Raw genomic sequence first — 27,439 nt, forward strand, 5'->3', positions numbered from 1 at the left:
TCTTATAAGCCTTTGTGAAGCTGCCACGGAAGGCCTTACTCTCTTCTAGTAAAATGGGAAAGAGGACAGAATCCTTTCTGTTTGCGATAACTGTGTATGCATTTTCCCTGAATACTCCCTTTTTAGATGTTTTGAGGGAAATTCACAAAGGAGTGTAAGAGTATATAAGAAAATACTACAGGAATACTACTTTACATACTTTGTGAATTGGCACAGCCATCTTAACCTCACATGGGAACCTCTATTACTAACTTCCTTCTGTCCTACCTTCCTCCTCCTGCTTTAACTCTACCATTCTTCTCAACAGTTGCCCCAAACCATCAGTGATAGAACCAGGACTTCCTGAACCGTTATGACTTTGACTGCAATACATAATTGTCCATTGGCCAGTATCTGCAACTACACCTGAACATTTAGTACAACCAAGAAGAGCAACATTCTTCTTCTCAGAACCAAGGCAAATGAAAAGGAAACAACTCTTTTCAAGTTTACATCCAGGTTCTTACTTTTAGCACACATTCCACATTGCACGATGTTCCTTTTACCGCATTCCCAGACATTTTGCCAACTTTTACAAACTCTGAGAACACCATATTGTTTCTTCCACTCATTTGTAACTAGTAACTGCCTGTAATTTCTGTTATTCTTCTACCTGCTTCCTCAACTATTTTGCCCTGTGAATTTGTAAGGTCCTGGCACCCTGAAAACAAAACAGAGGTTGCTCTGTGATTCCTCTGTAACTCAGGTTGTGTACTCTGCTTGTGTGATCTAGTTTGCTGGTTACCATCCTCGGGCAGCATCGTCAACTAATGCATCCCTGTCGTAAGTCATTTGGATAGAATCCTTCACAATGATTTTCGCACACTCACCCTGCCCATTCTTTCGTAGATGGTAGCAGTCAGGCTTGAAGTGCTTCAAACATTGAAGCACTTTACTAGAAATCAAAGTACACATCATTTGTAACAGAGCGTAGCACACATGCTTCCACATTGTGGCCTGTGCTGAGACAACAGATACCCATTCTTGACCATTTCTTACAGCATATTAAACAAACATTTCCTTTCTTTGCCATGGACAACTATTCAGCCCAGAGCAGGGTGCAAGCTTGTTCCCTGCCATAATTCAGCCACCTTCGATAGACAACTCTTTCCACAATTTATAAAACGGGTGGAGAGCAACACATTATCCGGCCCACCTCATCCCAATGAATCCCTTAACCTCACCATAAAACATCTTCTTAACATACTCTTTCAACTTACAAATCATCCCTTGTGATATGCTGATGTGCTTCACTGACTAGTAAAGTCCATGCCAAGAAGGCAGATAAAAGCACACTGCCTAGATCTGAATGTTGCCATCCTTTGATCAGTTAGGTTGGATCAGATGCAGTTGTGCATACTTGAGCACATTTGATAATCAGTTAGCATTTCTTACCACCAAGTTAGTATTAAGAGGTTACCAAAGAAGATCATTAGATGGGGTATAAAAAGAGCTCGCTCTAATAACAGTGACACTCTACAGAAGAAGTTCGAAAAAAGAGGGTCACAATAACATCACCTTTGTAAACACATATTCATCAGAGTTAAAACTGCGTAAGAAATTCATCAGCAAATATTAGAGGATTATTAACAGTGGGAACTTGCCTTCCGTCCTCCCATTGCATACCTTCAAATGCGGGAGTAACTTGAGTGACCAGTTGGTCCACACAGGCCCATTGTATCCAGGATTTGTGGCCTCCCGACCTACGTTGTGGTACTTACCTAGAGCACAAGGCCATTACCCTTAAAGTGCTTCTAGTATCTGTAAACATAAGAGAACCTTAAACACACTTGATTTGAGACCACTCACCCTTAGGACCAAAGAAAACTGACCACCTGCAAATGGACTTCGTGGTGTATTTGACCATCTATACTATGGACAAAAGTATGTGGGGTAACTACCAGAAAGGTCAAGATTCACGTCTTAGAACATAATAGCAATATATCATATACATGCTTATACATCAGACTAGAAATGTCAATAGTTCCTCACATTTGTGTTGAGTTACATGAGGGCTGTTTTTATTGCTTCCATTTTTGGCAATCCCCAAAAATACTCGACTATTTTGTCAGTTCCTTGGTTGCTTCTTTGATGAGATTGCCACAGTTTGACCTTTTCTCTTTAGATTATTTTATAAATTCCATTTGTGTGTATTTTTCAATGTCTTGCCTACAGTCATGATGTACTGAATGCATTGAAGTTTCAGGTTTCTGCTTTATCAAATTCAGTCTGGTAACCACTAAGGGGTGGCATCATTTGGAGATTTTGTTTGCCTACTTGTATTTAAAAAAAAATGTATTTGCATTTTAGTTATGATACTCCGATTGTTGGTTGTGTTGAGATTAAAGTCTTATAGCACATCTTTTGGTATTGTTCCTCTTATTGGTCCTAAAATGAAATGTGTTTAATTAACTCATTCTTGCTTAATTTATGTGTCTAAATGAGCTTGGGTCAGGCTCGTACTTGCTGAAGTATAATGGCTAGTAATTTAGCTTGAAAACCGAAGCGTAATAAGAGAATAGTCTGTCAAGCTCTATTAGGGTGCATTGCTAACCTTTGAGTGTATATGAGACGCCATTAAGTTCAGCTTGTGGTTTTCTGTTTGTGCAGTACATTCATAACGTTGGGGGTTTCCAGGTTCTCTTTTAATTCTGGGGTTCACCTGTACTCATATCTTACAGTCTCTAAATTATAGTTTTCTATTAGAATTTCCTGCCATTGGATTCTAGGTGCTAGATAATTCAAAAGGTTTGCCTAAGAAGAAATCACCTAAACTGGAGTGCAGAATATTATTGCTTTAGTGCACAATATAGTTGCATGAACTTTACATCAAGTAGCCATAAACACAAATAAAGTATGTCTTATCTTAGATCTCCTTACATGACAATTCTTTTGGGACTGTTACCAACATTTTTTGTGCTCTCCAGTCTCAGTGTTCATATGCATGAGATTGTGACCTCGTGGGAGAACCTCATCCAGAATATTTACCAAAATATTTGCAAACCATGATTTCATGAAGTAAAGTTGTGTAGTAATTTTTGTTGATTAGATTGTGAGTGTGAGTGTTGTATTTAGAAGATTAATAGGTCTTCGTGTGATCTATATTTGTCACTAGAATGGCTTTCATTGAAGAAGTACAAAATGGACGGGTTTTATATTTGATTGAATTGTGTTACCCAGAAGATCCGCCTAAAAAATATGTCGGGAGTTTGCATTGTTGTCTTTATTGGGAGAAGCTGGAGCCCATAGGAGAGTTTTGGGCTGGGCTGTTCCTACAGGACCAATAAGGATCTGCATGTAGCTGGGTCTAATCTGAAATGGCACTGTGGGCAAAAGAATGATAAGTTGGAATGCTACCCCAAGTGATTGCCAGTGGTTAGACTAATTGCAAACATTCCTCCCATCACCTTTTGTGTATTTGATGTACCACCCTAGGGGCCAACGGTATGCCCAGGCATGTGCACTTTGCTCACGGTGCCACTGGAACAAAGTTACACCAACTGAAAAGCCCCAACTAGGGAAAAACTGTCTTGGATTGCTTGAGTTCTGATTCAGAGAGGACCTGGCTTGGCAGTACAGATAGACAGTTCCTATTGGAGCAAGACCAAGACTGATTTTCACATGACTTGTACAAATCTAGTGGAGTGGTGGGCAATGGTAGAATTGCGACATTCTTTCACTCTCCTTTTGTGTTTTTAATATACCAACCTAAGTTGCCAGTGATATGCCCTGACATGGGTTCCTTGCACAGTGTTCCACTGGATCCAAGCTTCACCCAAATGAAGAACCTCAACTAGGGTGAAACACTCGGATGGGTGTTTTCCAGATCAGAGAGATTCTGACTTGGCAGTTCGGGCTCAACTGTTCTGATTAGAGCAGTACCAAGACTGATTTGCATATGGCTGGGTCTAATCTGAGGAAGCATGGTAGGCAAGAGAACGATGGGTTGGAATGCTACTCTGAGCATTTTCTAGTGGTTAGACAAATTGCAAGATTTCCTCCCATCACCTTTTGTGTATTTGATGCACCATCCTAAGTGGCCATGGATAATCTCAGTTGTGGGTCCGTAGCTCACTGTGCCACTGGAACTAAGCTGCACCTGACTGAAGAGCCCCAACAAGGGTGAAGCCGGTCTTTGGCTGCTTCTGTTGTGATTCACAGAGGACCTGTCTTTGAAGTTCAGCCTGGACTATTCATATTGGAGTGGGAACAAGACTATTTGCACATGGCTGGGTCTACCTTGATGTGGCATGGTGTGCAAAAGAAAGATGAATTGGAATTCTACCCCAAGCGATTGCCAGTGGTTAGACAAATTACGAGCATTCCTTCCATCACGTTTTGCATGTATGACATACAAGAGTTTACCCTCATGTTGGTAATATCTTAGTGGTGGTAGTGTTACTAATTGCTTGACAGGCTAGTGTGCTTCTAATACTTTGTTTCTGATGTTTGGTGGGAGCTTTATGAATAGTCGACAATTTCAGGAAATGTTTGTTCTGCAAGTCATCATCTAGGAGCTCCTGGGTTCATGGTTAGAAGTGGGGATTTGTTCTGGTTGGATTGCTTAGCCTTGCCTGTTGTTGGTGGTGAGTTGGTGGGTTTCACAGAGGTGGGAAGAAGGTTTCCCGCATTTCTATAGTCATTTACGTCATTTTTATAGTCATTATAACCACACATCTCTTATTGTGACTGCCTAAGATTGCCATCAAAGGTGTTGTGGGTCTCTTTGTTGTGTTACAGTGTCATAGAAGGTGTCTGACCTTCATGATTAGTCATTTCTTGCTACTATGTCGACAGACCTTGGCCTTGAGCCGAACTGGAGACATTGATGCTCTGTAGCATTTTATGATTTCTTAATTTTCAGTGTTAAAGTACTTTCCTTAGTTATCCGTATGTGGTCTAATAGTGATACAGTAACAACTCCACCATGTTCTTTGTTGAAGCCCTAAATACACCTAAAATGAAGTGTCCCTGACTGTCTCAGACCCCACACATCTTCAAACACAAAATCACATAATTCCTACAACCCCCACTGATTGTTATTTTTCACTATGTGGAATTTTGTGTTATGCGGTATGTATCAGCCCTCCAACAGAGTTTGGGATCGCAGAATATTCTCTTTTGTTATTTTGAGGCTGTGATGGCATCAGCTTGTTGCTTCTCACTGTATCCAAGTGCACTAAAGGTTTTATTATTTCACTAGTGCAATCCCCTCAGGTCCTTTGATATTTTTAAATGCAAATTTTGAAGGCACGCTTAAGTGGCTATAGAGCCTGCCTAGTCAGGTAGAATGATTGTGAGCTACCTCTGCCTTCTCTGCTTCTCTGCTTCTCAAGCTTAATTATCTGGATAAAAACGTTTGCACTTGTACCAAGCCTACTAACCTCTTAGAGGTTAGTAGGCTTGGTACAAGTGGATGTGGATTCTTCCATGTGGATTAATTAGTGGCCCCATTCGCATTTTCCTAAAATTCTCTTTATTATTTACTTGGAGTTGTATATAATGCAAACTAAATGTGATGGGTGTCAGGGCGATATATTTAATGACTGATACAGTACCGTAAAGAAACATTATGGGCCTCATTACAACCTCGGCGGTCTTTCAAAAAGACCGCCGAGGCTGCGGGAGCCAGAATACCGCCATTGCCGGCAGTATTCCTGGCTCCCTATTATGACTTTTCCGCTGGCCAGCGGACGGTAACAGTGTTACCGTCCGCTGGCCCCGCGTAAAAGTCACATCAACATTGCTGCCGGCTCGTAATAGAGCCGGCGGCAATGCTGATGTGCAGCGGGTGCAGTAGCACCCGTCGCGCATTTCACTGCCCGAAATTCGGGCAGTGAAATGCGTGACGGGGCTATTCCTGGGGGCCCCTGTACTGCCCATGCCAAGTGCATGGGCAGTGCAGAGGCCCCCAGGGGCACCCCAAGTCCCCTTACCGCCAGCCTTTCCATGGCGGTGTTTACCGCCACGGACAGGCTGGCGGTCGGGGACTCATAATCCCCAGGGCAGTGGTGCTTGCACCGCTGCTCTGGGGATTATGACCGCCAGGCGGAAGCCTGGCGGTATGTTGGAGGGGTCAGCGGTATGGCCGTGGCTATTGCGCCACGGTCATAATAGCTGGCGGAACACCGCCAGCCTGTTGGTGGTGTTACTGCCAGCTTACCGCCGGCCGCCAGGGTCGTAATGACCCCCTATGTTTTGTTGATACCAAGCTACATGTTTTAGACTGAGTCCTCCTCGAATTAAGGCTGTACACATATAAGCTTCCATGGAGTTTCTTCTGTTCTTGTTCTCTAGGGCAAACCAAGAGAAGAGCCATTTCAGTGTGGAAAGATAATGATGGCTGACAACTGCTGATGTGGGCTTATAGGCATATAGACTGCCTCTTTCCTAGGCAGTCATGCCAGTGCCCATCGCTATAGATATAATATCCTTAGTAATGAAATGACTCAAACTCAATAACTCTTTCGTGACTGTCAAAGTGTTACATCAGTTTAGGATATTGTGCAGTACACTTGATATATATACACATATATAAATATGTGTATATATATATATATATATATATATATATATATATATATATATATATATATATAGTAGAACAAAGGGGTCGAAATGTTGTTGGGTGGCGCAATCCACTCCCGGTGTCCAGTGACAGAGAAGACCAATCTCGAAATTTATATAATACCAAGGATTTTCACCGCACTCCACGAGGCACCAGTAACGTATACTTTATTCAGTAACAACCACCAACGCGTTTCAACTCCCCAAGGAGTCTTGTTCACGGTAAGTGAGTCCTTTTTTACTTTTTCTTTTTATACTCAATACCCCTTCATCATGCACAATGCTTTCTGGATATCGTAGTTCACACACATTACAATTACAATAAAAAAAAAATCAAAACCCCATTTTTTAAAACACATAGGGGGTCATTACGACTCTGGCGGTCATGGACCGCCAGGGCCGGGGACCGCGGATGCACCGCCAACAGGCTGGCGGTGCATCCAGGCCTATTCTGACCGCGGCGGTAAAGCCACGGTCAGAAAAGGGAAACCGGTTTTCCCCTGGCCTGAGGAATCCTCCATGGCGGCGCTGCAGGCAGCGCCACCATGGGGATTCCGACCCCCTTACCGCCAGCCTGGTTCTGGCAATTTTGACCGCCAGAACCTGGTTGGCGGTAACGGGTGTCGTGGGGCCCCTGGGGGCCCCTGCAGTGCCCATGCCAATGGCATGGGCACTGCAGGGGCCCCCTAACAGGGCCCCACCAAGATTTTCAGTGTCTGCATAGCAGACACTGAAAATCGCGACGGGTGCAAGTGCACCCGTTGCACCCTTTCCACTCCGCCGGCTCCATTCGGAGCCGGCATCCTCGTGGAAGGGGGTTTCCCACTGGGCTGGCGGGCGGCCTTCTGGCGGTCGCCCGCCAGCCCAGCGGGAAACTCAGAATTACCGTGGCGGTCTTTTGACCGTGCAGCGGTATTCTGACGGCGGTATTTTGGCGGGCGGCCTCCGCTGCCCGCCAAAGTCAGAATGAGGCCCATAATTCTCATTTCTTCTGTTTTTCAATATTCTTCCAATCCTTTCTAGCTCATAATTCCTCACTACTTTATTTTCTATTGTTTTTTCACTAATTATGCTAGACATATGAAGGTATTACTTATTTATTATTTACTTAATTAAGCATGGGCTACTTTATAAGTAGTTCTACGTCCATATTTAAACTAAAATCATACAATTTTGATCTACTACTCATTGACTTATATACTCATTAATTTTCAAAAACGTTCTTTTCATTCCATTGATTATCATTTTTCAGATTTCTCTTATTTTGTCCATCCCCGGCTGACTTTGTAGTGATATTTATTATGTAGTGCTAAAGTCAAATAATGGAAGTTAGTGTTTACGAGAAAGGGTTTATTGTAGTCGTGGTGGAATGGAATGTCTCAGTGAGCAAGGGAGCAGAGTCTCTTGAAATGCGTTGGAGTGAATTACTGCCATATCTGTCTACCTGCCTGACTGAATAAATCTTTGTGGAAGCAAGTAAGTGACTGTGAAGTCCTCTTCTGATTTAAGAAGTGATTTGGAAATTGAATAGGGTTCGCGACCCATTCACAGTCTGCCGTGCTGGGTGCAGACTGCACGCGATAGTGTGGTTTCAATATATATATATATATATATATATATCTCCTCGGTTCATGCAGGAGGAAGAATGCAGTACGCCCAAATCTTGTGCAGAATTCAAGTGCTTGATTTCCGGAGTGCAGCAAATGGCAGGCCGCCACGAACCTATGTGGTTCAGTTGTAACAGGCGAGCCTTGATCACAGATGGGCGCCACCATGCTCACTTATTTTAAAAGTGACCATGTGCATTTGTAACAAAAAAACATAAATAAAAGATGTGCCCAACTTCATACAGTCTTTCTTCTGTTGTGGATTCATTTTAGTCTTGTTTGGGCACACATGTTTTAACTTAGCTGAGGCCTGCGGCCTGTGCCCCTTTACCTAGATAATATGCACTGTTTTCATTTATTCATTTTAGAATAGCTTGCTTTCAGCTGTAATGTTTTAGTTTCCTAATCAGTTGTCATTTAGCGAACAAGTTATTTTCATTGTTATGCATGACATTTTTTCATCTTATTCCTTGCCCCAGGGTTGACAAGAACAGAATGAGAATGGCACAAGATGATGTTTGGTCACAAGACTGCGTTAACATTTGTAACACTTAGGCGCATGTTCACGTCAGGCCAACTTCACAGAACAAAACATGTTTACCTATATAAACACCATGTAGGCCAAGGGTCGTTAGAGGGGTCCTTCTGGCCAGGAATTTCTATCCATGCCGCAGATATGGAGATGGAGGGCAGACCCTTGTGCCAAGGTAATGGGGGTGGGTGCATCTCTCGTGGACTCAAAATGGACAGATTGGGCTAACACTGCCATGTTCTACCCATGGGCTAGAGATTAGGCATTAGGTAGGATGCATTTGTCTATGTTTATTGCAGTATGTTGGGGTTGTTCATTTTTACGTCACTAATTGTCACAATCCTAATTTTGTTCATGTCTCATTATCCTCATCATTTTAGCTCATATATTTTATCATGGATTGCAGTCTTTTTAATAAATCTATTGAAAACTATCCTGCATCTCCATCTTTGCCTGTGTGTGTGTGTAAGAGACCCATTGCTGATGAGAGAAAGGAGTGTGGCTCGTTCACTATGACTCTCATGAGAAGTCACTAGAATGTCACGCGCTAGACTGCTACAAATCACCTTCACCCTTTGTGTCTGGATGAGGTCCTGCCAGCAAGCCGGTAGGATTGGCCAACAGTTTCTGAACTGGTGTGGGAGAGACTCAGTCACCCGCAAGCGGTGGTGCTACCTATCTAAAGTGGGGGTTGTTCAAGCTTGAACCTTAAAAGGATTCCCCCACTGGCGTTCCTGTCTTTGATACCTACTGTTTAATATGGCACAGTCAGTCAATATCTGAGACAACTGTAGACAGCCAGTCACACAGTTTCTTTTAGCTAATGGCTTAACAAATGAGGGTGGGGATGTTACATTTGTTGTTGAAGCTAACAACACATACAGAACTAAAATATTTTATTCATGTGTCACCTTTCCTGAAGTAAATGCAGACTCAAATACATCTCACACATACAGAATTGCAAGCGTACCACACATTACAGAGCATACCAATACTTAGAAATACCTATAACTTATCAAGAACACCATAATTGGTTCACTGGTGCCCTCCCACATGTAGTACAACCTGTTAGATTAGGTCCCTTAAGTAACGATGGACCAACATGGCCAACATTTGCTGTATACACACCACTTCCCAATGTGCAGGCTATGCAAACAACTGATGCATGCACATTATATGATGAGCTGGTAGCAATATATAGACAATTAATACAATTTGTGATGCAGACCTTAAACACTGCCCCAGCGAGGGCTGATCCAGCCATTCACCAATTGGCCGTTACAGGAATAAATCCACAAACAGTCCAATCCATTATGGGAAACACACCCACTTCGCGGGGTAAGATTCCACTCTGGGTTGCACAGAAAACAAACCAGTTGAAAGCAGTGTTTTCCCATACAGGACCCCAAGATAAACATAGAATTCTCACAATGTGCTTGTCATTTGGAATTGTTCCCTCAATAAAGGAGTGTGCCACTTGCGGTTCAGTCTTCACTACAATCTATACCACTAGCAATGGTACCTTGACACTTCAAATTTACCGGAAGTGTTAATACAAATTCAAAATGAACATGGGCCAGCCCCAGCCCTGGACTTGGCGATGAAACTTATGGGTAGCTTTGACACAGTGTCCTCAAATATTTTAAGTAATAATAAAGGGGAAGCAGCAGCCTTGGCAATTCACCAATGGCTCCAAGAGATTCCTCAACAGGAATAGGAGCGTGAGCTGGCAAAGATTATCTCCGAGACCTATACTAGTATAGGCTGGGATAGTATGGGGGCCAGACCAACAAAACCACAAATTCAAAGTACTACCTCTAAGGAAGGTACTAAACAAGCACAAGAGGGTTCTAAAAAATGCTGGGATAAAAACAGAATAAAGGTAGAAGAAGTCAAAGAGGAAAATCTCCAGAACCAAACACCTGAGAAAGAAGATTATGGCCCTCATTACCGGGCGGCCGCCAATGCGGCCACACTCCCGCCATGGTCATTTTGAGATCCCCGCTGGGACGTTGGGCGGAAACCTGGTTTCCGCCCGTAGGCCCAGCGGGGATCTCGGCCGCAACACAGGAGCTGGCTCCTAATGGAGCCGGCGGTTTTGCGGCTGTGCCATGGGTGCAGTTGCACCCGTCGCGCTTTTCACTGTCTGCAGCTGCACGGGCCCATGTCAGGGTGCCCCTGCACTGTCCATGCCAGTGGCATGGGCAGTGCAGGGGCCCCCAGGGGCCCCGCGACTCCCAGTACCGCCAGCCTTTTCCGGGCGGTTCAAACCGCCAGGAAAAGGCTGGCGGAAGGGGGACTCGTAATCCTGTGGGCAGCGCTGCTCTGGCGGATTAAAACCGCCGGGACCAACGTGGCGGTAAACCGTCGGTCCCGGCGGTGCGACCGCGGCGCATTCGCCGCGGTCGTAATACCCTGGGAAGCACCGCCAGCCTGTTGGGTTGTAATGACCCCCATGATCTGAAAAATAGAGAAACTATAAAAACTCCTGACAGATAACAATATTCTGACACACGCCCATCTTGTTCCTTCCAGGACACACAGATAAACAGAGTGACAGAGTGGGACGGTCAGAACACCGACGTGACTACGTGAATACGAAAAAGGTCTCACAATGTTCCTCAGAAACATATGTTTAAAAGGAGGACAAGGCTCCTCAACAGAAGTCCCAATGTAACAAAAAAATGAGGCTGCAATCTCAGTCAAAAATGCCACTCATATTGAGAACGGTGTTGAAGGGCAGGACGTAGGCAGTGTCTCTGCTAGACAGCACCGCAGAGGTCACAATACGTCGTCAGAATTTTATAGATATTGTGGCTGTGACAGCAACTAACAATTTCCTTGAAGTCGAGACAGCAGACAGGAGTGTCTCCCCACCTGATAGGGTTTACAAACTATGGGCCTCATTATGACTTTGGCAATCTTACCACAGGACCACCAAACTCATGGGGAGGACGCCACCGCCATGGCAGTAATGTCCCCACTGAGTGTATTACAATGTTCCCACTGGGCTGACCGTTGGAAACATTGTAAAACAGGGTTCCCGCCGGGCTGCCTGGCGGGAACAGTGCTACTACATTGGTCTCGGCTGCCTTAAGGGAGCCGAAACCAAAATCATAGCACTCCTGCACCCTTGGAATGTGCACTGTCTGAAAAGCAGACATTGCGCATTCTGACAGTGCAGGGCCCCTGCACTGCATTCTGACATGGCATGGGCAGTGCAGTGAAGGGGCCCCCCTGTGGCCCCTGCCACTGGCTTTCTGCCAACCTTTTGATGGCAGGGTAACTACCATGGAAAGGCTGGTGGAAAGTTGAGTTGTAATCAGTCAGGCGGTGCTGATCACAGGGCTGCCCTGGCTGAGTACAACTCAGGCCAACGTCACCACGTTGGGAACCATGTTCCTGGTGGGGGCGGAGGTCTTTAGGTTAGTCCGCTTGCCAGGGTTGTAATGTGGCAGTTGGACCCCTTGGAGTGCAGTGGTCCAACCGTCACCGAGAGTGTGGCAGTCCTCAGACCGCCACGCTCTTAATGAGGATGTAAATATCCAGAACGAGGGAGACAAAGTGCACACCCTTAAAGTTATTTTTGGGTGAAAACTGACACAAAATTATGATATATTATTGACTGAAAAGGATTGGCCACCTGAATTTGTCCGCATACTCCCACAAGGGGAAGATGTAATTATTCCTTCTTTCTCAGTCCTAGTTACAGATGTTGTAAAGGAAGCCTATGCTGCTGATCTGGGCTTTGGCGCAGGCTCCCGCACTGTACCATAAACACGTAGGGTGGGATAAAGATTCCCCTTACCCTGAAATACCTATAAGGTCCACACCACAGCCTCAACCTCAATATCCCATTAAACATGAGGCAAAAGCCCCAGTGAAAGAAATTCTCACACAAATTGAATACTGGGGGTAATAGAACCCTGTGTTTCTGCAATGAACAACCTGTTATTTCCCCTGTGTCTCTACAATGAACAACCCGTTATTTCCTGTTGCTAAACCAGACCATTCATACAGAATATTCTTAGATTGTAGACATATGAACAGTCATACACACACATATGCAATACAAAACACACACAGTACAGCACTAATAAACAATATAGTGCGCAAAAAATACAAAACAACCTTGGATATATCGAGTAGATTTTTCTGCCAAAATCTAGTGCCTGAAAGTCATGATCTTAGTGCTTTGTACACTTGGCTCTCTGATTCACTTTTGTCGTTTGCCTCTAGGTTATAACAGCCCTGGGTTGTTTTTAGCCCGAGTAACATCAATATTACATGATATTGACTCAGAGGCGTTGTCTTATGTGGATGACATCTATCTCATAGATGACAACCTCAATATACATTTGGCCAAGGTGGATCAGATCGTGTTAGGATTCGCCATCCAGGGCTATAAATTCAATTTCAAGAAAACAAAAATTGCCTTTCTCAGTGCCCTATTTTTGGGATACGAGCTATCAGATGAAGGTAAGAGCCTTGCCCGTCCTTTCTTGAGAAATGCATTCAATTACAAACTCCAAACACCATTAAGTAACTACAGTCAAAGCTGGGTTTCTTTAACTTTGGCAGAACAAACATTACAGATTATGCACATAAAACCTCTTTATGATTTAATTTGTCCAGACTTTTCAAGCCAACACTGGACAGCAGAACAGACATTCACTCTCAGAGAATTGCAACAGTACATGTTAGAAGCGAAACATTTATACACACGAAACAACAAAACAAATTTGGTCATCAAAATAATTGCTGGTGCCATTGGATTCACCTATGACACATTTAATGAGGGTGACACTGTACCCATAGCATACAAATTTCATTTGTATTCTAATGCAGAACGTTTTGCATCAATAGAGAAACTTTTGTCTGCTGTACAGATGGCTTTCATCAAGGAAAGGCCACTTGCCCAAGGGAAACGCATTATTTTCATTACCCCAGTGCCCGCCCTTGAGGCGGACACCAAAGCAAGTGTTCCAAATGCTAAAGCATTACATTAACAATGGATTCATTCAATGGACAACCTCCCTGACTGCCACTGATGTTGATTACATTTTTTACCCAAAATCTCAGACCCAAGTATTCCTCCAATATGAACAGGAATACCCTTTACCTGCTAACACACTACCACTTGATCAATATTGAACCATCTTATACTGATGGTTCAGCACAACCAGCTATAGTTACTAAGCATCAATGCTCAGCTGGTTGCGCAGCAGTATATAGGACAATGAGGGATGGTATCTTCCACCCTCAGAATACCTGCCCACACACCCTAGGGAACTCTACTACACAATCGTCAGAGGTTAAGGCTCTTGTTTTGGCACTGGAACATACAGATCCCGAACATCGAACACTGATTAGGTGTGATTCTTACTACTGTGTCCAGTCCTATAATGATTATCTACACCACTGGCACCTGGATGGGTTCACAGATTTCAAAGCAAACACCATAAAACATAACAACTTGTGGGTAAGGGTAGCTGATCATAAGAACAGACTACCAAAAGCTAATAGAGTACATACATTGGGCCATCAATGTGTAGGAGTACATGGTGTAGGAAACACTTTGATTGATGAAGCTGCCAAATCTGCAGTAGCTACAGCTTCTGTTGCTGCAATTACTCGTTCTCATAAGAGATTAGATAATGAGACACTGGCTTCTGTAAAAGCCTCAACTGACGGCAAGTCTTTACCAAAAGCATACCCTGTAAAATATTCCTATCATCTTAGTGCTCAAAACATTGCTTTCGCAACCATTCCAGGGATGGTAGATCATGTGAACCCCAACGAAGCACAGAGAATAGATCTCATTAAAGCAGCACATGATGGTGCTGCATCTGCCCATGCTTGTCCAGCAGCCACAATTTCTCTATTGCAAAAATGCTTTTGGTGGCCAGTTCTATATAAACAGACTAAGCAGTATGTCCTTTGTTGTGACATTTACCAACAAATAAAGGGATCCACCGTCAAATGCCCACAGCAGACATCACTCTTAATTTCAAACAAACCATTACAATGTGTGTACCTATACCACTGTGGTTCTTTATAACCTGATGGTGCATACAAATATATCTTAGTCACTGTTGACTCATGTTCTAGATTCCTGTGGGTATGGTCCAGAGATCACTAAATAATCTGCCCTGAAGGTCTTTGGGAGGATGCACCCCATATGAGGTCCTATTTGGGATACCTGTGTATGTCCCAGATCTGGAAGGCCCTGGCACGGTAACGGCAGACACATCGTTTGACATAAATGAACATGTAGCTGTTTTACAGAAGCTACAGCAATTTTGTTATGAGAATTAATCTGCCTATGCCACCAATTTGGGAATGAGGGATTTGCCATCAACATCAACAGGCTGGATTCCAAAAGTTGGGGATCTAGTTTGAGAAAAGATTGCTGTAAAAAAGGAGTTTGACCCATCTTACAGAACACCGGTTCCAGTCCTGGGAGTTCTTGGTACCAGAACTATCATTCTACCAACGCTGCCTGGTTCCAATGAGAACAGATTTGTTTCAATTGACAACGTCAAATTGAACCATGTGGCCAATCCTGCACAGTAGACTGAGGATCGTTGGGTAGTTCCCGTTCCCTTCTCACTGCCCAACAGGATGTACCTCTACAAGCAGTAAACAATGCTTCTGCAAGCACCAATACTACAATTGCCTCCTCAAGCATGGGGAGGGTGGAAAATGAATTTTTAATTCCTGTTACTAATTCCTTGACAAGAAATGTCAAAGATGTGGAACTTTACTACTCCAATTCGACCCAGACTGTTAACATTGTCTATTATGAACCGCCACCAATTGGTCCATCCACCAGCTCTGCATCGGCTCTTGTGTTTGCACAGACTACTTCTGGTTATTTCATTGACTGTATCAATGACATGTGAGCTGTTCATGTGGCTTAAAAACAATTATTGGTTTTATCCATTATATTATCTTTGGATACTATTGACATTGCTTGCCTTTCTGCTTTGGAGTGCTTCCATCATTGTTTTCTTTCTTTTAATAAATGGTCACTATGTTCCTGAGTGCTCTGCCGTTGAGAAGGTGGATGAGGTACTAACACCCTACTTCTCTTCTTATAAGGTCCGTAGAGACTTGTCCTCTCAGCAGTTCCGATCTCAGATGGAATTGTTTGGGATAAAGTACCTTTCGACATATATGGTCCTACTGAGGTAATCAAAATTAATTATGTGTTTAAAATTTCTAAGAGTGATGTTATTACTCAGGGTATTGTTTCCGACCACTGCGATGTTAAAACAGTTGATTCTATGCTTTCTGTGCTTGAATATTACACTGTATTTGAAAGTGAAGATGCGTGTATGAACAAAGCGAATTATGAGGAAATCTTTTGTTATCATCATTACGGACATTATTTTCTACAACAAGCTAGTACCGCAAGATCAGTCTTTAATTACACACAATGGGAGCATTGCCGGACTTTACCAGTTCTAAAACATATATAGAAAAGTTTGAATATTTTAATGGGCATAACGGTAGGAATGCTGAGTTATACTACTTTAAATTGCCACCTTGTAAAGTGAGAAAACTATTACTGACAAAAAGCAATTTAATCTATTTGGATTCCTTTGTTTCCTGGCTTGCTATTGAAGGCTATGAGTATTGGAAAAAAACAGTTGATTTGAAAAGTGTGTGGGGAACAAAAGATTGGCAGATTCAGGGAATCAGCTTTGATTGATATTGATATATATATATCCCAAGAAGGAAATCAGAAGGAAGAGTGCTGTACACCCAAATCTGGTGCAGGCATTCAAGTACTTTATTTCTCAATTGCAGCAAATGGCAGGCCACCACAGACCTACGGGTTTCCGCTCTAACAGACGAGCCTTGATCAAGGATGGATGTCACCATCATCACCCTTTTTTTTTTTTTTAAGTGCCCATGTTAGTGTAACTATAAGTCACACCTCTTCACATGCACAGTTTTTTCCTCAAAAATGTAGCTACAACTATTACATTGATATTATGAAGGATGTTATCAAACATTATATGAGTGTAGTGCAGTAATGTGTGGGGTAATTAGAAGTGCATGGCAAGGGAGCTAGTTATAGTTACCTTAGGGCACAAGTTATAGTTACTTGAGATAACTCTAACTATAACTGGTGATTTTCTATGGTTTGGTATGTTTAAAATGTGAGCCTCACTATAACGCCCCTGTAACATTTGTTTTTTTTAAGTGAAATTCTCTGTTTAAAAAAAAAATCTATTTCTTAACTATAGCGTCCCAGTAACCTTTGTTTTTTCAGTGAATTTCTATGTTTTTTTAATGTACAGTAATTTTCATTACTTCATGTTAAAAACTTTGGCCATGCGCAGCTTTGGTTGGCCAAAGGGCCTGGCCGGTGGCCAGACCCTGAGGCCAATCCCCTATAAGCACTCAATCTTACACCTTGCACGGCCTTTGCCCATGAGGAGCAGAGGTTTCCCGCAAGACGTGGTCTGCAGCCAGACCCAGCGGCCAACACCAACTAAACACCCAACCCCATGCAGTGCACGGCCCTGTGGTGTCAGAATAGGTGTGAGTGGGTTTCTTTCTGGGTGTGAGAGAGCGTATATCAGTGTTTTAGTGGGTGCGTCAGGTTGGACGCGGGTCTGTGAGTGGGTGCATGAGGCTGTCAGCAGGTCTGTGAGTGGGTGTGTGAGTCTGAGTGGGTCTGAGAGTGGATGTGTAACTGTCTGAGTTGGTCTGTGAGTGGGTGCGTGAGGGTCTGATTGGGGCTGTGGGTTGGTGCACAATGCTCTGAGTGGGTCTGTCAGTCGGTGTGTGGGTGTCTGAGTGGGTCTATTGGTGGGTGCATAAGTGTGTGAGTTGGTGTGTGTGGGAGAAAGAGATAGAAAGCGAGATAGAGAGAAAAAGTGAGAGGGAGAGAGATAGCAAGTTTTTTAGGTTTTGATTTGTGATATACTTAGAATGCAATATTTCTGCACAATTTGAAAAGAAAAATGTATTTGTTACTTAAAAAGAGTAATATCACCTTTCAGTATGAGCCTTAAACATTTTTACTTGAAAAAGGGAAACAAGTCTAGCTGGATTCAAACCCGGAACGCTTAGTGTGAAGGTCTGTGACCTTAACACTTGAGCTATAGCTTTTTTTTTAACAAATAGTTTTTTTAGCCCTTTATGGGCTATCTGGGACTGTGAGAAGAACCTTTTTAGTATGAGCCTTAAACATTTTTACTTGAAAAAGGGAAACAAGTCTAGCTGGACTCAAACTCGGAACGCTTAGTGTGAAGGTCTGTGACCTTAACACTTGAGCTATAGCTTTTTTTAAACAAATAGTTTTTTTTAGCCCTTTACGGGCTATCTGGGTCTGTGAGGAGAGCCCTCAAAGGCATCCCTGCGGTCCCTGCACTTTTTTATTTCGTAACAAGCCCTTTATAGACTTTCTTGGACGTGGGGGGAAGCCTCAAGGCCTCCCCAGTGGGCCCTGACTATTCTTTTATTTTAATTTTATTATAAGCCCTCTACAGGCTATCTGAGACTGCGGGAGCCTCAAGGCCTCCCCCCCCGCAGTCCCTGACTATTCTTTTTTTAAAATGTTATTGCAAGCCCTTTATGGGCTATCTGAGACCGCAGGGGAAGCCTCAAGGCCTCCCCTGCTGTCCCACTGCTTCAGCAACCAAGGAGATGCTTTATGTAGCAGCTCCGTGGTTGCTTAAGCAATCCTTTCATCTCTGTTCCCTGCACTCTTACCTGCGTGCAGGGAACAGAGATGAAAGCACCACTTTCTTACAGTGGAGCCTGTCAAACTGGCAGGGCCCCACGCTCATGTTTTATTATAGACCCAGGGAGGTGGAGGTCCCCAGAGCTGTTGGAGAGGCCATCAGGCCTCCCCCACTTATTAAAAGCCTATTTGCCCTGGGTTGGTGGTCCCTGGGGCTGTGGGGGGCCAGGAGATCCCACCTATTAAAAAGAAAAGAGTGACCCAAGTCCTGACCCACCTGGGGGCTTAGTTAAAAACAAGCACAGGAGCCCACTTTTGTTTTTTAAATTTTTTTTTACAGTGCATTGGTGACATTGTTGCAAATTCACAATAAAAAAAATGTTTTAAAATGATTTTTTTCTGGGACTTGGCTTCAGCTGAGTCCCAAGATGGCTGACAACACTTCAACGGCTTTCTTGTTGAAGTGTTGGCAGCTAGTCAGATCTCAGCACGAGATCAGGAGGAATCGCAAATTCTCTGCGTCCCTAGATATACACATTTCTATTTTCTTTAATTTCTCTTAAACTACTGAATAAATTTACACCAAAATGAAAAAAGGTTGCTTTCTGGACCAGGGCCTAACTTTCTGCCAAATTCTGTCCAGTAGTTTTGGTGCGATCACTGTTCAAATCCCTATGGAAAAATGAATGGGGAAAAAAACGTTTTGTGACCCTCCTTTTTATCATCTCCACCAGACGGATCACCCTGAAACTTTCCAGACAGTAGCTCAAGTGAGCATTGTATTTTCTTGGAAAAGTTTGTGAAGATTCATCAAGCGGCGCCAAAGTTATTAGCAAAACAAAAAACACTTTTTCTATAGAAATGTGGTCCTAACTATAACAACCTAGTGGCAACTGCCACTAGGTTGCCTCTAGGTTTTTCAGTGAATTTATATATATATGTATATATAATTGTATCACTAAAAAGCCAAAGGTCACAGGGACGTTACAGTTAAGTTCAGGTTTTACAAGAATAAAACCATATAAATTCAGCTGTTATTGTTAGAGTTATTTTAAGTAACTATACCTCATGTAACTATAACTTGTGCCCTCACAATGCACAGTTTTCTCATCAATAATTTTACTGCAAATGTTACAGTAATATTATCAATGATGTCATAAAAGATGTCATGAGTGATGTAATGTCTGGGGTATTAGCAGTGCATGGCGAAGGCCCAAGTGAACAAAATATGATAAATTCTATTGTAACAGTTATGCCAGTTGTAAGTGTCAGATGCAAGCACATCAGATTGGTATGCCAATTACAAGCCCTCAACCCATACACTCATTTAAAAGAGGGCAATTGATAAGCAGCCTCTGTCCATCTTTTCACCGGTGGGATATCAAGAGAGAGAAACCCCCAAATTCCCCATTTTCCTCCTCAGTAAGCAAGTGACGTCAAGTTCCATGAGTTCAAAGGTAGTGTTAAAGTCTCCTGCGATGATCACATTATCAGAAAAAACATAGTGCTCTCTATCACCCTTAGTTGCTTGAGGGTAGTGGTCTCGCTACCATCTCTGACCCCTCTGGTATAGACATTACACATTAAGAGCAGTAAGACCTCAAGGTTATTTGCTCCAGCTGTTCTGATATACTGGATGTTAGAAATGGGGTTTCTGGTTGGCTAGGGTATGCACCTCAGCCAGGCAGAACCTACCCACTCTAGTCAGGGCAAGGGAGTTACATGTCCAAGATAACCCCTGCTCACCCCCTTGGTAGCTTGGCACGAGCAGTCAGGCTTAACCTAGAGGCAATGTGTAAAGCGTTTGCACAACACACACACACATGTGACGCAATATCCCCACCACAAAGGAAACACAATACCAGATTACATGAAAATATACTGTATTGTACACAAGGCAATTATCAGACCAAACATCACATATCAGTACTATCCTGCTACCTTAGCAGTTGTCAGAACTTTACACATTAGTTACACTGCAACCTAGCAGTAGTCACACATAACACACAGGTTACTCAGTATTTTGCAACATAAGCAGTAGTCAGGAAAACACGTTATTACATCACAGCACTTGTCATAAGAATATCATAAAATGCCCATAGTAGGAACATTAGAAAACATATGGGAAGTTAGAAAAACATATTAGCAAGCATGTCCATAAAAGGAACATTTGCATACACGTATGTAAAAACATCAAACGCAGGTAAGTAATATATGAATCAAACAAAAGTCTGTAGAAAGAACTTTGGATTGCAACTATATTGGTCCTTTAAACAGTACCTGGTTGGATGAAGGCACCTCCAGTGCCTAGAAGGCGAACAATGGGGCCCCCGGCGCTCCTATGCGCAAAACGGGGGCCTCCCTTATACTCTGGGGTCAGAGGAGGGCGACATGCACCTCCTCTCTTTTATAGACAGGCCCCTCCAGGGACCGTGATTACTGGGGGCCCCCCAGGGCCTCAACCGGCGCTCACGATGGGGGCCAAAGCCAGCAAAAACAACTTAGGGCAGGAGGGGGGCACCACGCACCCCCTCCGGTTTAATGACAGGCTCCTCCCGGGACCCGCGATCTCTGGGGGCCACCCGGGCCTCCGCTGGCCCTTCCACCAAGGGGGGGGGGCCACAATAATGCCCGTTTTACCTAACAGCGGAAAAGGAGCGTCCTGCTCCTAACGCAGAGGCCAGGGGGAAGAGTGCACTCTCCGCGCCTTCCCCTGGTCCTGCCGTGAAGCCACAAGAAGATCGGACCCCTCCTGGGGCCCGAGCAGACACTCGCCTGCACCCGATGCGGTGCACGAGTGTTCTTCCAGCTTCCTGGGCTGCTGCAGTGATCTTATTTAAAGGGGCACAATGCAGCAAGGAGCCTACGAGCTCCCAAGGCTCCATAAGCGCGCTGCAATCAGCGCTATGGCAGCTGCAACCACGGAGAAGCACCCCTCGTGAAGAAATGGATGCAGGGGTCAGGGGCCACAGCACCCTGCCCCTGGGGAGCAGAATCTTAAGACAAGTTCCTCAGGTGGAGGGCCCAGCTACAGGCCAGCACAAGGGAAAGGCAGCAAGTGGCAAGTCCTTCACAGTGACCAGGCAGGTCACAGGTCAGCACAGCAGCAGCAGCAGTCCATGGCGGTTCCTGGTGAGTCCTTTCAGCCTTTGGTGTCCAGTTCCAAGATGATTCCAAGAGTCTCCAAATTGTGGGGAAAATTCCCCTGTACTTATAGTCAGTTCTTACAGTGTTTTACAATGGTAGGGAGAGGAGGTTCCAGCCAGTTACAACTGGTTCTGGGAGTGCCCCCTCTCTCCTTTCAGCACAGGCTCCAAACATCAGTGGGGGGTTAACAACCCTATTGTGTGAGGCCAGGGCACAGTCTTTACAAATGCAGGTGTGCCCCGACTCTCCCTTCTCTCAGCCCAGGAAGACTATTCAGTATGCAGATGCACCTCTGTGACACCTCCACCCTACCTGTGTACAGGCTGTCTGAAACGTATGCACAAAGCCCCGACTGTCACTCTGCCCAGACGTGGATTGGAGTCAAGCTGCAAAACACCAGAGTCATAAGCACAGATAAATGCGCACTTTCTAGAAGTGGCATTTCTGTGATAGTAATAAAAAATACACCCACACCAGTAAGCAGCATTTATTATCACCATCACAACCATACCAAACACGCCTACGCTACCCCTCATAAATCAGACAATACACCTTACACATAAGGCAGGGCATTTCTAATGCAATCCTATGAGAAGGCAGCACTCACAGCAGTGAGACACCAAGTTAGGCTGTTTGTCACTACTAGGACAGGCCATGGAATATGGCACATGTCCTGCCTTTCTACATACATGGCACCCTGCCCATAGGGCTAGCTACGGCGTACCTTAGGGGTGACTTACATGTAGTAAAAGGGGAGTTCTGGGCCTGGCAAGTAAATTTAGATGCCAGGTCCCTGTGGCAGAAAACTGTGCACGCAGGCCCTGCGCTAGCAGGCCTGAGACAGGTTTGAAAGTCTACTTCAGTGGGTGGCGCAAGCAGCGCTGCAGGCCCACTAGTAGTATTTAATTTACAGGCCCTGGGTATAGAGATACCACTGTACAAGGGACTTAGAGGTAAATTAAATATGCCAATTAGGTATAAGCCAATCATACCAACTTTAGATGGGAGAGCACCTGCACTTTAGCACTGGTCAGCAGTGATAAAGTGCTCAGAGTCCTAGAGCCAACTGCGAGAGGTCAGAAAAACCAGGAGGAAGGAGGCAAAAAGACTGGGGATGACCCTGCGTATGGCAAAAAGTCCAACACAACCCCCTACCAGCCAAAAGCCAGGGGAGAACAATTAATACCTTGATGTACTTCCCTGATTGGGGCGATAGAACAAGGAACCAGGCCCACAGCAGGGGCATGTTCCAGTTCTACGCCTTCCTGACTCCACTTGGATCTCTCTGTCAATGCTTCCCAGGCAGCCTAGACCAACCCACTGGGGTTCTCTAGCTGCCAATGGCCAGAACCAGGCCCCAGGCCATCTAGGAGCCTCTGGTCTCTGAAACCATAACGAGTGGGGGGCGGTAGCCCCAGGTGCAAAGCAACCTGTCTCCACTCCACTTCCAATCAGTTCAGGGGCTCTACCCTGCCACTGATCCACCAACCTAGGGTCCGCACCGATAGGTTCTGCAGGGGCTAGATGCGAGGCTCTCCTCCCTCTACCCCTCTGTCTAGGATCCCGCCCTCCTCTCCTAGGAGGGGTATCACCAGAATCCACACTTGCCAGGGTGCTGGGTACAGCAGCCCTGCACAACTCTCTCGCCAGCCCAGGATCACTACCTGGTGACTGACCACCCAACCTAGGGACGACACCCTTGGGTTGCACCAGGGTCCGGGGCGGGCTTCCCCCTCCCTGAACCCCACTTCCAGAGTCCTGCGTCTCCCCACCTCGGGAGAAGCCACCAGAAGTTTCACACGGGGTGAGCACACTAACCGCCCCCCCCCAACCAGGTCAGAGTTTACCCCCTGAACCTGTCTATCTAGTCCAGGGACGACACCCTTAGACTGGACCATTGCCCAGCGAACCATGACTTCCTTGGGAGCACACCTACCCCCTACCAGATCAGAGCTTACCCCCTGAACCTGATCATCCAACCCAGAGTCACCACCCTGCGGTTGAATCATTGCCTGGCGCACCAGGACTTCCTGTGGGGCACACCTACCCCCCACCAGGGAAACACCTTCCCCAAGGGCCACACAAGAGTCTGGCTGGCGCAGGTCTCCTGACCTCTGCCCATCTGACAGAGTCTGGATTCCCCCAGCCCAGAAATGGTCTCACCAAGGTCATTCCTGGGGGGCTCTGCTCTCAGAGCTGACCCCTGACCCTACAGGTTCTCCACTGGGGCCCGCAGCCCCCTCTCAACCCTATGCCTGGATTTCCGTCTCCTCCGCTGTAGAGCGAGACTACCAGACACCAGGACCGGCGGAACGCTATCACCAGCCGCCCGCCCAAGTCCTAATGACAAAATGGGATCCTTCTGAACAGCTGGCCCTACGGCACAGGCTAGGCTCACCTCCTGGCGTTCACTCATGGAACCCTCCAAGACCTGGAACTGGAGCTTGGGTACCCTGGGCCTCAGCCCAACCCTCTCCTCTGAGACTGGACATGGGGTGCCTTACCCGCCCCAATACACTGGGACCTACCTGGGACACAGGCCTTTCCCACCACACCTGGTTGGGAAACACCTAGACCACTCTCATTAGGAACACCCCCTAATGCCACACCAGACCCTCTGGTACGCAACCAGCAGTCTGCCTCCTTTGCAAGCTCCCTGGTGTCAGAGAGCTCACACACTGACAAGTGTTGGCGTAACTCTGAAAAACAACAACGAAGCAGGTGCTCTCTGACAATCAGATTAAACAGCCCTTCAAAATTGTTTACTGTGCTACCCTTCACCCATCCATCTAGTGCAATGCAGCAATCCTCCACAAACTCCTCCCAAGACTGGTGGGACAGTTTCTTACCACCCCTAAACCTTTTTCTGTATTCCTCAGTGGAAAAACCATACTTCACAATCAGTGCATTCTTTACAGCGGAGTACCCCTCCCTGTCACTCTCTTCTAGAGTCAGTAGGGCATCCCTCCCCTCCTCAGGAAAAAAACTCCCTAGGCCAGTTCCCAAATCCTTCTCAGGGATCGTGCGCTCTACCAGGGCCCTCTCATATTCCTTTAACCACGGACGTATGTCACCCCCCTCTTGGAACCTAGGTACCAGATCTATGGGTATGTGAGGAACATCTTTGCTACAGCACTCTACGTTGCTGCCACCACTGGACTCCACCTGCAGCGCTGGTGAGTCCAGAACCTTCAGACTGCGCTCTAGAGCGAGTATTTTCTCTGGCAAAGGCCCTCTCCGCCTCTGCCATCCTCTCCTGTACTAAGGCCTTCTCTACCTCAGCCCTTCTCTCCTCAACAGCTAGGTGCGCTAACTGTAACTTCAGGTCCCTCTCTTCCCGCCTATCTTTTAGCTCATCAGGCGTCAAGGAATGAGAGGTAGCCCTGCTTCTTACACTGAACCCAGCAAGGGACTCCCTATCACTGGGGCCTTCCCTGTCAACTGGCATCCCCAACCGGTCATTCTCACCCTCCTGATCAGTCTCTCTACCACTCTCTAGGGATGAGGTCTGGGAGGCCTCCCATTGGGAGCCCTCGCTACACTCAGGATCCTCTGGGTACCCCCTAAGCACACTCCCTCCCTGGGTATATGTCACAAACCTTTCAAAGAAATTCAGAGATCTCCTGAGGTCCCCTTCTACAGGCAGCCCTCTCTCGCTACAGAACCCCTCTAATTCCTCCTGCGTGTAAAACGGCAGGTCCTCTAAATCAAAGGTAAGCCCCATCTTGAAAAGGTACAAATAACTCAAATGTGACAACCACAATACCCAAGCGTGAGAACTGAAAACAGGAAAAATGACCAGAGAAAGAAAGTTAAGAGAAGCCAAATATGTGATGGTCTAAACGCAATCCTTGTAGTGAAATAATGAGTCACAATGGTATTGTGCAAGCGCAAGTCCTATCCTCACCGCTGACGACCAATGTTAGAAATGGGGTTTCTGGTTGGTTAGGGTATGCACCTCAGCCAGGCAGAACCTAGCCACTCTAGTCAGGGCAAGGGAGTTACACGTCCAAGATAATCCCTGCTCACCCCCTTGGTAGCTTGGCACGAGCAGTCAGGCTTTACCTGGAGGCAATGTGTAAAGCGTTTGCACAACACACACACACACATGTGACGCAATATCCCCACCACAAAGGAAACACAACACCAGATTATATGAAAATATACTGTATTGTACACAAGGCAATTATCAGACCAAACATCACATATCAGTACTATCCTGCTACCATAGCAGTTGTCAGAACGTTACACATTAGTTACTCTGCAACCTAGCAGTAGTCACACATAACACACAGGTTACTCAGTATTCTGCAACATAAGCAGTAGTCAGGAAAACACGTTATTACATCACAGCACTTGTCATAAGAATATCATAAAATGCCCATAGTAGGAACATTAGAAAACATATGGCAAGTTAGAAAAACATATTAGCAAGCATGTCCATAAAAGGAACATTTGCATACATGTATGTAAAAACATCAAACGCAGGTAAGTAATATATGAATCAAACAAAAGTCTGTAGAAAGAACTTTGGATTGCAACTATATTGGTCCTTTAAACAGTACCTGGTTGGATGAAGGCACCTCCAGTGCCTAGAAGGTGAACAATGGGGCCCCCGGCGTTCCTATGCGCAAAACGGGGGCCTCCCTTATACTCTGGGGTCAGAGGAGGCGACATGCACCTCCTCTCTTTTATAGACAGGCCCATCCGGGGACCGTGATTACTGGGGGCCACCCAGGGCCTCAACCTGCCCTCAAAAGGGGGGCCAAAGCCAGCAAAAACAACTTAGGGCAGGAGGGGGGCACCACGCACCCCCTCCGGTTTAATGACAGGCTCCTCCCGGGACCCGCGATCTCTGGGGGCCCCCGGGCCTCCACTGGCCCTTCCACCAAGGGGGGGGGGGGCACAATAATGCCCGTTTTACCTAACAGCGGAAAAGGAGCGTCCTGCTCCTAACGCAGAGGCCAGGGGGAAGGGGGCACGCCCCGCACCTTCCCCTGGTCCTGCCGTGAAGCCACAAGAAGATCAGACCCCTCCTGGGGCCTGAGCAGACACTCGCCTGCACCCGATGCGGTGCGCGAGTGTTCTTCCAGCTTCCCGGGCTGCTGCGGTGATCTTATTTAAAGGGGCACAATGCAGCAAGGAGCCTACGAGCTCCCAAGGCTCCATAAGCGCGCTGCAATCAGTGCTATGGCAGCCGCAACCACGGAGAAGCACCCCTCGTGAAGAAATGGATGCAGGGGTCAGGGGCCACAGCACCCTGCCCCTGGGGAGCAGAATCTTAAGACAAGTTCCTCAGGTGGAGGGCCCAGCTACAGGCCAGCACAAGGGAAAGGCAGCAAGCGGCAAGTCCTTCACAGTGACCAGGCAGGTCACAGGTCAGCACAGCAGCAGCAGTCCATGGCGGTTCCTGGTGAGTCCATTCAGCCTTTGGTGTCCAGTTCCAAGATGATTCCAAGAGTCTCCAAATTGTGGGGAAAATTCCCCTGTACTTATAGTCAGTTCTTACAGTGTTTTACAATGGTAGGGAGAGGAGGTTCCAGCCAGTTACAACTGGTTCTGGGAGTGCCCCCTCTCTCCTTTCAGCACAGGCTCCAAACATCAGTGGGGGGTTAACAACCCTATTGTGTGAGGCCAGGGCACAGTCTTTACAAATGCAGGTGTGACCCGCCTCTCCCTTCTCTCAGCCCAGGAAGACTATTCAGTATGCAGATGCACCTCTGCGACACCTCCACCCTCCCTGTGTACAGGCTGTCTGAAAAGTATGCACAAAGCCCCGACTGTCACTCTGCCCAGACGTGGATTGGAGTCAAGCTGCAAAACACCAGAGTCATAAGCACCGAT

At 45.8% G+C, this 27,439-nt stretch overlaps 1 protein-coding gene across 1 annotated transcript in view; it reads right to left on the reverse strand.

Moving 5' to 3' along the window:
* CHRNA1 (cholinergic receptor nicotinic alpha 1 subunit) overlaps positions 1-27,439 on the reverse strand; it is a 148,110-nt gene that overhangs the window by 1,405 nt on the left and 119,266 nt on the right. The gene's annotated exons all lie outside the window — the stretch shown is intronic.

The sequence above is a fragment of the Pleurodeles waltl genome, chromosome 3_1, assembly GCF_031143425.1.
Source record: "Pleurodeles waltl isolate 20211129_DDA chromosome 3_1, aPleWal1.hap1.20221129, whole genome shotgun sequence".
In the NCBI taxonomy this organism is placed as follows: domain Eukaryota; kingdom Metazoa; phylum Chordata; class Amphibia; order Caudata; family Salamandridae; genus Pleurodeles; species Pleurodeles waltl.